The sequence below is a fragment of the Acanthochromis polyacanthus genome, chromosome 19, assembly GCF_021347895.1.
Source record: "Acanthochromis polyacanthus isolate Apoly-LR-REF ecotype Palm Island chromosome 19, KAUST_Apoly_ChrSc, whole genome shotgun sequence".
Lineage (NCBI taxonomy): Eukaryota > Metazoa > Chordata > Actinopteri > Pomacentridae > Acanthochromis > Acanthochromis polyacanthus.
This window is the reverse complement of record NC_067131.1, coordinates 11188908-11203927: the sequence shown is the minus strand read 5'-3', so window position 1 is coordinate 11203927 and position 15020 is coordinate 11188908.

Below are 15020 nucleotides of genomic sequence, written 5' to 3'. Positions count from 1 at the left end.
AAATAAAATACTACAACAACTGTTGATATATAGATATTGCCAGCATAAACCTGAAGACATCACAATAAGAAGAGCACCTCACGTTCAAGTAACCATGAAGAAAACTTAAAAATTTGGTTCTTTGTTCAGTGTTTGCCAAACCGCTGAAATAAATAAAATAGTGAACAGTGACCCATGCTGGTTTCTACAACAACAGCAGAAAGCACATCCTGGCTCCTATCATTCCTTTTCCCCAAAGCTAGTTTATCTTGTCTTTTAGCAACTAGGAGGGACCCCTGTAAAGCAGGATTATGAGATAGCACCTGGCAGACAGACTGCTATTGTCAGTCAGATCACATAGGTGCCGCCGCAGAGTGACACAGGCGGACAAGGACGTAGCCTATAGAGGACAGATTCCTCGGTGGACAGGACGGGGACATGTATCTTCAAGAATATGGCCACCTGTTTTGGCACAGTGATGGAATACTTGACCTAGAGAGAGAGCCAAAGATTTATTGGACGTGTCACAGAACAAAAAAGGCCAAAACACTCTCCTCGTGCTGTGCATGAGATGGAAATGACAAGTGTCCATTCTAACTTTTAAGAATGAAAGTATAGGAATTGGATTGATTTTAACAGGAGACATGTCTAAAAGCACATGTAACACTCTCTGATTAACATTTTACATCATTTGTTGAAAACATATGAAAGCTGCGGTGTCAAAACCAAATCATGCTATTTCAAGAGGGGGTATGTGCTTGACTATTTCTTCGCTAGGACCAGTTGCCAGTGGCAGCAACAGTAGCGTACTGGTCCCATCAGTGAGCTTTAGAGGTGCAGGTAGGTGGATTTTGTTACTTTTACAAAAACTCTTATCCAACTCTTCATCAAAAAAAAAACTATTTCCCAAAATGCCTAAATATTCCATTATTTCACCTTTAATGTGAATGTGGCATGTTAATAGTGGAAGTGTTGCCAGAAATGCAGTACATATAAAATGTTGATGCCCTACAACAAGTATCAGAGGTAAATCAAGTCTTCAGGCATTTAAAGTGTCCAAGGCTCCAAAGACAAAGCAAGACGTTTGGAAACCTAACATTGTAATTGCAGTGGGCTGCTGATCTGTCCAGGGTGAGTCCCACCTCATGCCCAATGTCAGCTGTAATATTTTCAGCCCCCAATGACTCTATAGAATAAAGCTGGCATAGCTAATGAACATATAAATGGAAGAAGTGCATATGGTGATAATCTTTACAAATAATTTATCAAACTTCAACATCAGCTACACCATAGAGACATATTCTGGTTGCAATGCATGACATGGTCTTTCTTCATGGCCCTGTTTACACTTTGCTTTAACATAATTAACATCAAATGTGGACAGCTCTAAGTACAGCTGTGAATGCACCCATTATGCCTTCAGGATGCACTTAGGTGTGAAGGAGGGGGTGTGAGTCATATTAGCCATGTTTTTCCCCTTTTTAGAGATTGTGTTCTTTGGGAATTTGCCAACTTTATTTCAGAATGACAGAAGAGAAAGAGTGGAGATATAGGGAAAGATCGTATGGGAATGACATGCTGCAAATGGTCCCTTGCAGAAAATCAGAGTAGGAACTGGCTGCTCAGGGTGTTTGCATCAATAGAACATATGCTCTAACAATTCTGCTATCCAAGGATCACCAACTCAACTGACATCCTCTTCATTCACACATCAGTGGCATTAAATCAAAGTCCAGGCAACAACAACAGACAAAACAATAATATTTAACTGTATTCATACACCACTTTTCAAACCAAACTTGCAAAGTACTTTACATGGTTGAACCAGAATTTTATTTTTATTTTTTTAAATAATGATTGAGAGAAATAAAATCAAGCACAAGAAAACAAAAGAATTAAAAGTAAGTGAAAATAAGGCAGGTTAAATCTAATGCATCATGTCACAACTTTTTTAGCCACTTGAGATGAAGACTTCATGGATACAAATTAATTATTTTTTACTTTAAAAAAGAGAGCTTGTTGACATGTAGGCTTCACATGTGCACAGTAAAATAAACACTAAGCAAGACAAACACTGAAAAGAATAAAAAGAAATACAATATCAGTTATATGGAAAAAAAAATTTCAACTACAGAAAGGATAATGTGGACCAAAAAACAGGTACTCTTTCAGCAGTATCTTGCAATTGTTGCCACTACAAGAGACAACACATTTAATTTGTTTGAGCATTTAAATTGCCTCCACTAAGCTCTGTATGATGACTGCTGAACCATCTCTGAATGCCATCCACATCAACAAACTATTTTGGAATCCTTTGTCAGCAGGGAGAAATTACCGCTGGGATAACTTTGCAAAACACATGATACCAATTAACGCAGTTACCAAAGAAGGTTTTAAAAACATTATAATCTTGCTCGAAACCACTGTAGCATTACACACAATTTTTTTTGTCAAGTTTCCATCCCAGAGCTGTATGAAAAATGCAAGGCACAAGTTGGCACAAGCTGTCACAAGTGGAATGCTATACAGCTGCAACAGACTTGTGGTCCAGCCAGACAGTGGAGCCCCGCATAAGTCTTACTGTCCACTTTAATAATGAGGACCGACACTGAAAAGTCCCTCTTTGCAAACAGCATTTTTCACGGATGAGCATACGAGTGAGAACATCGCAACTGGGATGAGAGAAGCGTTTGCTGCTCGGGGCCTCGATGAGAGACGTCTCGTCTGCACAACATCAGAAAATGTGGTGAATATGATGAAGGTTTCTGGTCTGAACAAGTTATACCTCTGCTATATTTACTAAGCTGTTTATTCATGTGATAATATATATTATAGGAATGCAAAATGACAGTTATTTCCAATACTGTGCAGCCCAAAAAAAAATTTAAAATCAATACAGAAAAACAAATCCTAAAATCAAAAAAAGATGCATGCTAGACTAGATGCTATCACTTGAAATCTTTCCAGAGGTCAGTGGCCCCAAAGACTAAATGATGATTAGTTCTACTTCATCGTCGGCTTTCAATTTCTGGCTAGGAAAATGAGGTGCATTGTTGCCTTTCCACCAGTTAAAACCAGCAACATAATTGATCTTTGCAAACAAAGTATTTGTAAACACAGTAGCAAAGTGAGATCAACTAAAGAATGGGATTTTGCATTCTAATGCAAGGTGTTTTTGACGTACTTTAAGCTGTCAACTTGTGATCGTGAACAGGCCTGCAGGTAAACATTAGTTTATTATGAGTCAGTCCCACATACACCATCCTGCTGCTCTAAATACTCACTAGTGTACCAAATGTGTAATAAATGTCGGCTGAAAACGGTCTCTAAATGTTATATTTACACCTGTTTGAGTAACACCGAAACAAATCTATATTAATTTTTAAAATGAGGTTTGAGGTTCAGAGCCAAAGATTCGCAGAGTATTATCCTTTGAAGAAACTGTTTTGCAATGTGGAAAAAAAAAGAAGTACCAGAGATTTTCATCTTTAATTTTCAGTGTCCTTGTTCTGGTTCGTTTAAGCCGGTGTTTTTCCTTGTCTCAGTTTCTTAATAGTTGGAGATTCTTTAAGGAAATAACCTCTCCTCAAACACCACTTCTATGCTACATGTCCAAACTGTTGTGTCTCCTCATAGGATTTGACTATTGCATTCAGAGGTATGATTAACACTATAGTCTAACTGCTTTAGTTTAAAGAACACAACACACACAGCAAATGACTGAAGCCTCGAGACATATAGCTGTCATTAAACCTATGATAAATATTATTGCTCTCCAGGTTTACTGTTGTCTTGCCATAAAGCCCTGAGGACTCAGAGACAGTGTTTCGAGACCTCCTCCTCCCACAACTATAAAACCACTGCAGGTCTGTTCAATTCGAATGTGCGCCTTGGCATAGATTAAAGCGGATACTGATAAAACAGTTCAATCATAGCAGCACTGCCTGGTGGGATCACATCTAATTACTGCAACTTTGACCTCTCCAGCACTGTTGTTTCGGCACCTCAAAACTACTCTGTGGATTTCACCTTTTCCATTAACGAAGAGAGCAGCAGCAATTTCACTTTATTACTTTGTGTTTTTGTTGTGCCCAAATGTCAGGGTGTGCCTGACTTTTCACAGTAAACATGCCATGGCATCAGGTATTTGAGATGCTTCCCCTCACATCTTTTCAAGAGCAGCACAGAGGCAAAGACAAGAGATAATAATGCTCCTTCATGATTGCACACTTAAGCCAAAACATAAGCTCCACTTATGGTTTTGATGGAACTTTAAAACACCCAACACGCTTTAAATTCCTGGTTGGATAAAGAAAATAGACCAAGATAATATAGCAGAGATGGTGATGACCTTTACATGTACAGGCAGGGGACAAACTTATCACTGTGTCTTGACCTGGATTTCAAATGTACAACAGTGAAGACTAAACAGTGAAGTTATGACTCAAGTAAAACTTTCCATCCTTGATAGAACCTGTGGATATTTATTTTTCATACCCATCGCAGATGTCTAATGTCCAAAACGACACCTTCAAATGTCTTGTTTTGTCTGATGCCACCCAGAGACAATCATTGTAAAATGATGCACCGATCACCCAACATTAAAAGCATTGACGGGTGAAGGGAATGACATTGACAGCAATGTTCTGCTGAAAACCCTTGGGTGCTGGTATTTATGTGGATGTTACTTTGACATACACTAGCAATCCACAACGTCAGCGGGCTCCCTCAGGAGAATAGCGAGTCCTGCCACACCAGAAAAATGCTCAATAAAAGATTTGAGGAACACAATAAAGTGCCCAAGGCCTTGGCCTGTCCCTCAGACTTCTGATATCCAAATCCTGATCCACAGAGGCCCTTCCCACCATCAAACAGGACCCAAAGGATCCACCAAACACAGCAGGACATCCCTAAGGTCCTGTGTCTATAGGCAGGTGGTTTTATTGTTGTGGCTAATTGCTGTATTATACAAAGAAAAGCAGCAAATTTTCACACTTAAACAGCCAGAACCAGATAACTTATATTACTCCAAAATAATAAATTAATTAAGTGATTATCAAAATTTTTAATGATTAATAATTTCAACACTGCTTCATGGAAAATCTGTATCAGCAATAAGAATGACAAGTCTTCAAATTAAGAAATTAGTAATGGCATTATATAAGATTGATATAATTTATTCAGAATGCATGGTACAGTAAGCTGATGATAATATCATTTGACATTACAGCTACAGCTACATTAAAAATGTTATTACCTCCATTTGACACACTTGGTCTAAAAACAGTTGCTCAGCAATGAGAGCTCAAGGTAAGATCACTCATTTACTGTTACATTAATTTGCTAATTTACTACCTACATGAAGTTGAACATGTCTAGAGACAGCAATACGGCCAATGATTTCATGTGACTGTTATTGACACTGTTAGACAACAGTGTCAATAGTGAATAATTTTAGCTGATAAGGCATGACTGTGGTGTCACAGTGTACAAATACAGTGGATCTTCCCTTTAGCAAACTCTCTTTGGCTGAAATAAATCAATAGGCTGTATGATAACAGTTACCTGTCATTCTTCTGCATAACACAATTTCAAAAACATTTCAAAAATAAACTTCTTAATAAGGAACCTGGATCATTGTTTGAGCAGCACTAAGCACAAAACTGTGGAACATCATGCCACTTACCACAAGTTCAGCACCATGGAGAGCGCCATTTCCACAAAGGGCAGCTTGGGGTGAGACTGGAGAGTACGATACCAGCTGTTCTCAATCAAAGTAATGACTCTTCCACATGAGAATTTGCTCTTGTTCCTTCTAAACTGCTAATGTACATCCATTTTCCATGAAGGGCTCAGAAAATGTCGTCTTTTTGTGCATTTTATAATGTAAAGCCTTCTCAGAGCCTGCATCCGTTTCTTCAGCAAGGTACCAATCTGTCTGCTTTTTGCACTGTGGAATTATATTCATCCCCTGTTTCTGTATGTTCAGCTAAGAATATTTTGAAGGCAATGTTGCGTATACCTTGAGACCTTGACAAAGTGGCTACGTCCTTCATGACAAGGGGCGCACAGCCATCTGGTGACTGATTGCTACAGAAACATGATACACGAAAGGACTCTGATTCAGTAAAGTTTGCGTTTTCTGGCTTGTTCATACCCGCAGGTTACTGTAGTTCAGGCAGCCAGTTCCCATAGAACAGATTATTTACGAGCTGATCTGGTTACCTCCAGCCTAATATAAACAAAGCACAGCAGTCTTGGGAGAGAGGCAACAATTGGAATCCTCCTCAAAGCCAAGTTAGATACAGAACCAGATATAAGCTATTTTCCTCATCAGAAAAGAGGAATCTACCATAGCCTGGTGTTTAGTGAAATGAAACTGACAAATGGAAACCTAGAAATCCATCTATATCTAAATGTATATTATGATATCATTCTTTTTGAATGATACAAAACAAACTAGATCTGCAAGACATAGTATTTTCTTAAGTATATTCAACATGTCATATACCAGTGATGGGTAGCAGATGATCATGAATATACAAAAGAAGCTTAAGGTTGGTATTTCGTCCCATGTCAGTATGGTATCAACTAAATAACATAGATTTCACAAACTTGGATGTAATTCCAAAAAAGAGAGATTTATCTAAAGATTATTGTGACTCCTTTCAACGCATGTCCCCAAAATATCTTTCAATGTTTCAACTCAAACTACTGCAAAAATGATTAATTTTACCATGACTTTATAAGTTTTATTTCTGTTCAAGAAGAATAAACCTGTCCGACTATGAGGCAGCTGCTCTTTCTGAATGGCTCACTTTGAAAGCAACAGGAAGTGAGTTAGCAGGATTACACAGAGTTTGTGCTGGATGACTATTTGTTTCTTAGTTGGAATGTAACCGTTCAATAAACTTCTTCCTGGCTTGTAAAGCTGGCAGAATATTTAGTTGTGGTGGGACTTATGGAATGGCAGAAGTAAACGTTCTGAAATCTCAACAGCTTTTACTTTAAACGTTCAAGTCTATAACAACCACACAACTCAATAAAAATGGATTTTTCACCCTGAGACCTTTATGTTAACACAAGTATGAATAGCTATAGGGATGCAGCAGCTATTTGAAGTTTGCCATGAAGCCAAGACTGCACAGAAATAATAACAAACTGGCTTACATCTCTACTACAGATGCGAGTATCCCTCAAAACAAGATAAACAACCCAGAAGGAAAATATGCTGCACGTCAGCCCACAACACTCAAGATACTCAAATGTGAGCACTCATATTTCACTATTATGTCAGTTAAAATAGCAAAGAGAATTGAGCCCAGCCACATTCACAGGCTACAAAAACGAAACACACAGCATGTAGGCAGAGAACTGACAGCAGCAACCAGTCGATGCCAAACAAACCAGCCAACAGCACCCTCATGGCACAACCCAATATTCCCAGGCACACAAACACAAACAGAACATCAAGTCAGTGTACAAGCTGGCAGAAAAACAACAGTCTTACCTTGCTGAAGTGAAGCAAATCCTCAACAGCTCCAAAACTTTCCCACAGTCCCAGCAAAACATGTAGCTTTAAGCTTTAAAAAGCTGGCTTGTAGCGAAGGGAAAAACAGGTATTCGTCCACAAACCCGTCCTGGAGTACAATTAGCATATCGCTGGCAGGCAAACTTCCGTTTTAATGCTCTCCAGAGGACTTTATAAGCTAGCAGCAGCAGCTAATGGTGCGCAGCTTAATTAGCCCGCAGAGGTACAGGTGTGTGGGTCACGTGGTGTCGTACGTAAAGCAGAGAGGTAAACCAGCTGGATGAAAAAAACAAAAACATTCCACTGCAGTACATTAGACTTTCAGACAGCAAATGAATGCACGAGCTGATGAAAAACAATAAATAAAATAAGAAATAAATAAGAGTGTTTAAATTTGGTCTATTATACTGATGAAATTATGATTAATTAGAGGCTGTTTCCTAAATGTTTAGATTTTTTTTTCGCTTCATCACACCATTTAAAACTGTAGTCTCCTAGAAAAGAGATCACACATGCTCGACAGGATGAAGGGAAAAGTTCAGATACATTGTTGCGTTTATGAGTAAACAGTCCAGTAGTTTTTTTTTTTGTTGTTGTTCTGTTTTCAAAATAAAAGTTGTTTCCCCTGCATCTCACCTGAAACCTAGGCCTATTGTTAATTTTTAGTTTATTTTGTTTGACCTTTATTTTGCCAGGTAAAAATGTCTGAGAACCTGATGAGGTATTATTTACGACACAATACAAAGTTCATTTGGTGCTTTTTGTTTTGTTTTGTCTTTTTTGAGAGGCCCTTTACTGGCATACAGAGAGCAATACCAGCCTTTGTGATTGGATAACTTAACCTGAGTCAAGGGTCAAATAGTGCAACAAGAGCACTGACAGAAACTAGCAAGAGATCATATTTCTCCCATATTTGATTGTTTTCATTGGTAAAATCTACAATTTAAAATCCTTCTTCTAACATACAAAGCTCTTAATGATCAAGCTCTGTCTTACCTGAAAGTGTTCTGGTTCCATATCATCCCGATAGAGCAATTATCTCTCAGACTGGAGGTATACTTGTGGTTCCTAGAGTTTCTCAAAGCAGACTGTGAGGCAGTGCCTTCAGCTATCAGGGTCCCAGTTTGGGTTCGGGATACAGACATCATCTTTACTTGAAGGATTAGACTTAAAAAGCTTATAGTTTGGGCTCATTCAGGTGAACCACTGCTTAGCTATGCTTAGTACTGCTGGTGGATTCCCCATGATGCACTGAGCACCTTTCTTCTCTCATCTTGTTCTCAGTCAGCACATTTATTTACCACAATAGCATGTCAATAACTTTGTGTCTTCTCTCTTCTGCAGTTTGAGTTTTATCCTGCAAGTTTCTCTGAAAGCTAAAAGGTTCTGATGTGCATTTACTGGCTTCACCAACCTCTCCAGTGTTCATGCATTTTCTTCGTGACGTCTTTTTTTCTCTTCCCTTTACCCTCAACCCAACTGCTCGAGGCAGATGAGCCTGGTTCTGTCAGAGGTTTTTGTGTGTTTGTGAGTGTTTTTCTTCCCACTGTCACCAAAGAGCTGCTCAAAGACAAAGCTATGGATTTGATGGGGTTCTCCCGATAATGTAATATTATGAGGTCTTCACCTTACTAAGTGAAGTACTGTTGTGTTTTTAAGATTTTAAGATTGAACAAATGATAAATTAGATAAATAGGATGCGTGAAACAAATTTAGGAGCTAACAAAGATCAGATGAGAAGACCTAATGTGTCAACTAAAGTTATGAGTACACTGAATAATCCTGTGGAAAGCAGCAACCCAACTGAAGCCTGTGTAGCCCATATAAGGCATAAGACAGGAAGTTCATGCCCTCTCTACGACTGCTCTCGTGAGTTGAAATCTAGGGCACGCTGAGCCAAGCAGAAATTATGTCAACCTAGCAGAAATAAAAAGGAGGAGGCTGTCTAACTTTTGTTAAGATTACATCATATACATTTTGATTGGGTCTTAAGACGATGGGTTGTGGCTTTTCCAGAATGGAAGAGGAGCGTTTAGAAGGAATTTGCATAGGTATAAAAGATGATGGAACGCTTTGTGTAGTTAGTTAAAATCTCCAGATTTTACTCATGTTTGTTCTGACAGCCTCTGTATTGAATAAACATTATTCACATCAGACTCTGAGGACCGCTTGAAGACTCTTTCTTGAAAACTTTTTGAAGACTCCAACTTTCGATCCAGAGTTGATTTTTGACGATGTGTGTGACAGCTGCCTGACCATCACTGGCCCTTAGCAGGCAGACTGAGTCACAACAGTACCTTGAGATAACTTATATTGTCTGTTGGTGCTGCAAATAAACAAATTTAAACCTGGATTGAATTTAAACTTCTCTATTTATTTAAAATTTGGATTAAAACACAAGAATCATGACCTTTTAGTGAAATAATGTAATTAGTTTTAAAATGATTGAGGTATCATACACTTAAACGCAACTGATAAAAGCTTTGAAATGGCAGTACAACACGCTGAACCACATATCTAAGAATAAGGCCACAAGCTATTTGTTAGGCTTAATTATTTGAAGCCTTGGAAAAAAGTTTAGCCTTTACTGATTAATGTGAAAATGCAGTGCTGGGTCCCAAACTTTAAAATAATATCTCATTTGCCTTTCAAATCTTTGCCTAAGAACATGTGTAGATTTTACACAAAGTGAAGTGAAACAGTTATGATGAAGGCGTTCAAATGATAGATAAAGCCCCACAGATATTCAGTTGTTCATTTCTTTGACTTTCTCTATTATAAATGAAGCACACTGACATTAATATTTTCTGAAGTTTAAATCTGGGCAGTTTGATTTACGCTGTCGCCTCCGTCCAAGTTCTTCCATCAGTGGGGGAGAAAAAAACACAAACAACAGGATTATATTGGATGGTTTGGCAGATTCGTCTTCTGACACTCCTCCATGAATTATATCGCTGAGAGTGACAGACTAATCGCTATCTCCCGGTGAAACTGGAGATGAACCAACATGAATAAAAATCCATACTCTCCCATCAGAAGTGCATCGGGGAAGCCAGAAGCCTTTAATTTCTGCACTGACTCATATTTTTCCCCCCAGACGGCCTCAACGGTGACGTGTGGGAATTAATTCTTAAAGTGACAAGTGTCGTCTAAGCACCAGATTTATTACAGTTATGACAATAAGATAGTTAATTAGATTTTTAAATAATGCCTTCTGGTGGTTCAGAATCAGTGCTTTCTGCCAACTTAAGCAACATTTTCTTTATCCATTTAATTTCACTAACGCTTGTGATTAAACGCAATATTATCAGGGCAACAAGAAGGGAATTAGATGATATTTTTAAGAAGGGTAGAGCACATTTTGGTATTGATACAGCATGATTTGACTTCCTATCCATCCATCAGCTGAACCTGATTTATCCTTTAGATACTCAAGGGGTGCTGGAGCCTATTTAGAATTAGCATTAAATAGTTATTTATGTGAAGAAGGTGGCAGCACCTACAGAAATCTTGCCACAAAAATGCCCCAGTGTGTTTAAACCTGGACCCTTCTTGCTGTGAGGCAACAACAAAACTCAAAAGTCAAACTTTACCCTCCAGATCTGGAACCCAATGTTGAGTATTTATTCAACGCAAATACTTATACAGGGTGGGCCGTCAGTTTCCATACATAGGAAAAATAAACATCTTATGTTGGACAACCGTTTTTATTCATATAATGTGCTCTATATGACTACCATTGTTTTGAAAACACACATTAGTATGTGTTGTCCACTGCCGATGAACTTGCATTAGCACAGTTGAAGTTATGCTTGTAATGGCGTTGGTGATACGTTCCTTGAGATGATTCATGTCTCGTATCTTCACCTGATACACCATGGCCTTGTATCTGAAACATAAAAAATACACATTATAAATTTCTATATGAATGGAAATTCAGGGCACACCCTGTATTTCAAATATTTGAACTAGCACACCCTAAATAATGTCAATATTGACGACTATTCAAAAATATCGATGTGAATGCTTCATTTTGTTTGTTGCATTGATACTTGTTCTGAGTTTTGCAGTGTATTCTGAAAATAAAAAACTCATACCAACTGTGAAGCACGGAGGTGGAAGTGTCATGGGTTAGTGACGCTCTGCTGAAGCAGGACCTAGCCAGCTCACCGTCATATAATTCACCGTGAATTTTGCTGAAAGAAATTAAAGCTGAAGCGGAACTGGACCCTGTAACATGACAATGAGCCAAAACATACCAGTAAATCCACCGAAGACTGGCTGAAAATGAAGAAATGGAGAGTCAAAGCCCAAATCTTCATCCCGCTGAGATGCAGTGGGGTGACTTTAAACAGGCTGTACTCCCAAGAAACCCTCAAACATCTCTGAAAGAATTCTGTATTGAGAAGTGGGGCAAACTTTCCTCAGACTGAAGGCTACAGGAAGCGTCTCACTGAAGTTACTTCAGCCAAAGGGAGGAACACTAGTTATCAGGATGTCCTGACTTTTTCCTCTATTAGAATATGCGTATTTGTTCTAATCTTTTGTTTAATGAGTAAAACAAGAATCATTTTTGTTGTTTACCTGCAGTTAAATCATTTTCTTTTCCAGAGATTAAAAAGAGCAAGATTAGACGTCGATATGTGAACATTTCTCAATAAAGAACTTAATATTTAATGGAGTGTCCACTTCCAGTCCTATTTTTGCTGCAAATATTGACAAACATGACATTTTAAATGTGAAAAGCCAAAAGAATTTATTAGACACAACCTACTGAAACTAAAATATTCATGTCTGAGAAAATGGTAGCAGGAAATCTTTGGAATTTTTGCATGAAAGATTATTGTGTATTATAGTGCAAATTAATCAACTAATCCATTAATCAACTAATTATTTCAGTTCTAGAGCCATTGTTCGTTTCAGGGTGCACTGACATGGACAACAAACTTCTGACCGGAGATCTGGAGGTTAATTTAACAACGACAATGCACGATACGCTCAAGTAGAAATCTAATACAATGTGATGAAAGGACTTCACCAAGTAGCAGGATCAGAGGGATGAAAGTACAACTTAACATTTATAAAAGTCAGAAAATATGACCATCAGGGGTGGACATCAGTTTCCCAACTGTGACTCAGGTTGAGCACAGCAGTCACTCTGAATATTTTCAGCACATCCCTCTCCAGTACTTAGCAGTGACCTCTGTCCACGTAACTGTCAGTTTGAAAAATAACAGCCAGTCACACACGCAGCAGCCGACAGCCTGTTCGGTCAAAAGCTCCTCTGATTTTAGAGGCTTCCTGCATCTTTTTCAGACATTGAGCCAGTTAGCCGGCCCTGGTGATCACATGCGCATTAGCGGTTGACAAAATGTGGAAGCAGCATGTTTGCCACGTGAAAGTACATGCAGGAGCATTTAAAAGCTGGCAACCTGAAACCTTGTTAACATTGTAAGACCCAAATATAGACCAAAAAATAAAAAGTAAATCAAATAAAACCAAAAAATATTATATGTATATATAAGCACAAATGTAAAAAGTGAGAAATGAACAAGATAAAATAAATAAAACAAAAATAATTACATATACATATATAGGAACCCAAATATAGAAAAAATTAGTAAAATAGTGAAATACAACTAAAAACAAAAACTATCTGTGTGTGTGTGTGTGTGTGTGTGTGTGTGTGTGTGTGTGTGTGTGTGTGTGTGTGTGTGTGTGTGTGTGTGTGTGTGTGTGTGTGTGTATATATATATATAGAAAAAAATGAAGTAAAATTAAAAAAAAAAAACATTAGATATATATTCCATCCAGAAAAATTGACAAATGAGCACAAAAATAAAAAAAATCTGAAGAAATAAACAATTATATACACATATATACATATAAAAACCCAAATATAGAGAAAAACAGCAAAAACAATAAATAAACATAAATCTTATATAATATATATAAAATAGCAAAGACAATAAAGAAAATAGCGAAAACAATATATATATATATATATATATATATATATATATATATATATATGTATACATAAATAATAGAAAAAAATAAACAATAACAAAGAAATATAGATTGATGTTGTATTTTTGCAACAGTGAGTTTTACAGGGTTTAGACAGGTGCAGAGAACATGTTGCATGTCCTGTACATGGTTTGCTACTTTGGATATCGGTCAGCAGAACCTCCATCAGTGCACAACAGCTCAAAAGCACTGGGATGTTATTTGATTCCCACTTTGGGTTCACTGTCACACAATCTGAAATAGAACAAGCATGATTACTACCTACAGTAATTGACAAGGACCAAGAATAGCATGTTTCTCATGTGGAAACTTCTCAGCAACTCAGCCAGGTTTTGCTCTTCTTCACGAATCTTCATGAATCAATAAACAGTGTTCACACATTCCCTTTGGCACCTCCTCACTTCCTACTTTTTGAGCTTCAGGTTGTCTGCACTCTATCCTTTCCTCGCTAACATACTTTTAAAAAAAGAAAGCAAACATTTTGAACCATTTTTTAAAAAAACAAGGGTAACATTGTGAAAAACTTTAAAAATTGACCCACTTTTAATTAGAGGTGAAAGGAGTAAAAGAACAGTAAAAAAAAATCTGAATCTGTAAATTATCAAAACATTATCAATGTAACGTGCTTTTTTATTTCCTTTTTCAGTTGCAATACTTCATCACCATGTGTGATATATCACTTATTCCTTCAGCATCGTTGCAAATATTACTTTTAATTTTACAATTCCAGCCTTATTCTAGCTTATTTATTTGACTAGGACTCATGTATCGTGCTTATATCTCATGGCTTTTCTACTCGGGGCTGCATTTCTTCCGTTATGTCATTTAGTTGTTTTTTTTCTGAGCAATATCTGGCACAAGAATCTCCTTCAGGATGAGTAAAGTTTTAAATGATCTTACGGTACTGGGGGGATTTGCAGGGCAACAGCAGCAAAGGGGATCGTGCAAAAGTGTAGAGAACATCAATAGAGAAATAAAAACGTATTATTGTGCAGGTTCTTTCTTATGTGGAAATTCAGATATCGCCCTGATCCCTCTGGATGTGGAAAATAATGATATTGTACGTATTTATATAACAAAAACTAATGATATTGCACAGATGGTTCCATGAGTGGACATACTGATATCACAAAGAGTTATTTCGCACAGATTCTGGTAAATAGTGGATTCTTATATATACAATGTCAGAAATCTTCTATTTTTACGTATTCATCATGCTTAAATGTTACAGATCATCAAACTGATATGTATTGAATATCACATAGATATCATCCATAAATCACAAAATACCATTTTAAAATTACGGTTTCTTGGAGAATTATTGAAAACCTACATAAAAATAAAGGATTTCTGTAGAGGGGTGAATACATTTGCAAAGCACTGTATGTAGAGATATTGATATGGAGTTTTTAAATGTACAAAATATTCAGAACAGGTGCATTTGTCCCCCTCAAAAAACATTAAATAAACAAGCTGCTAT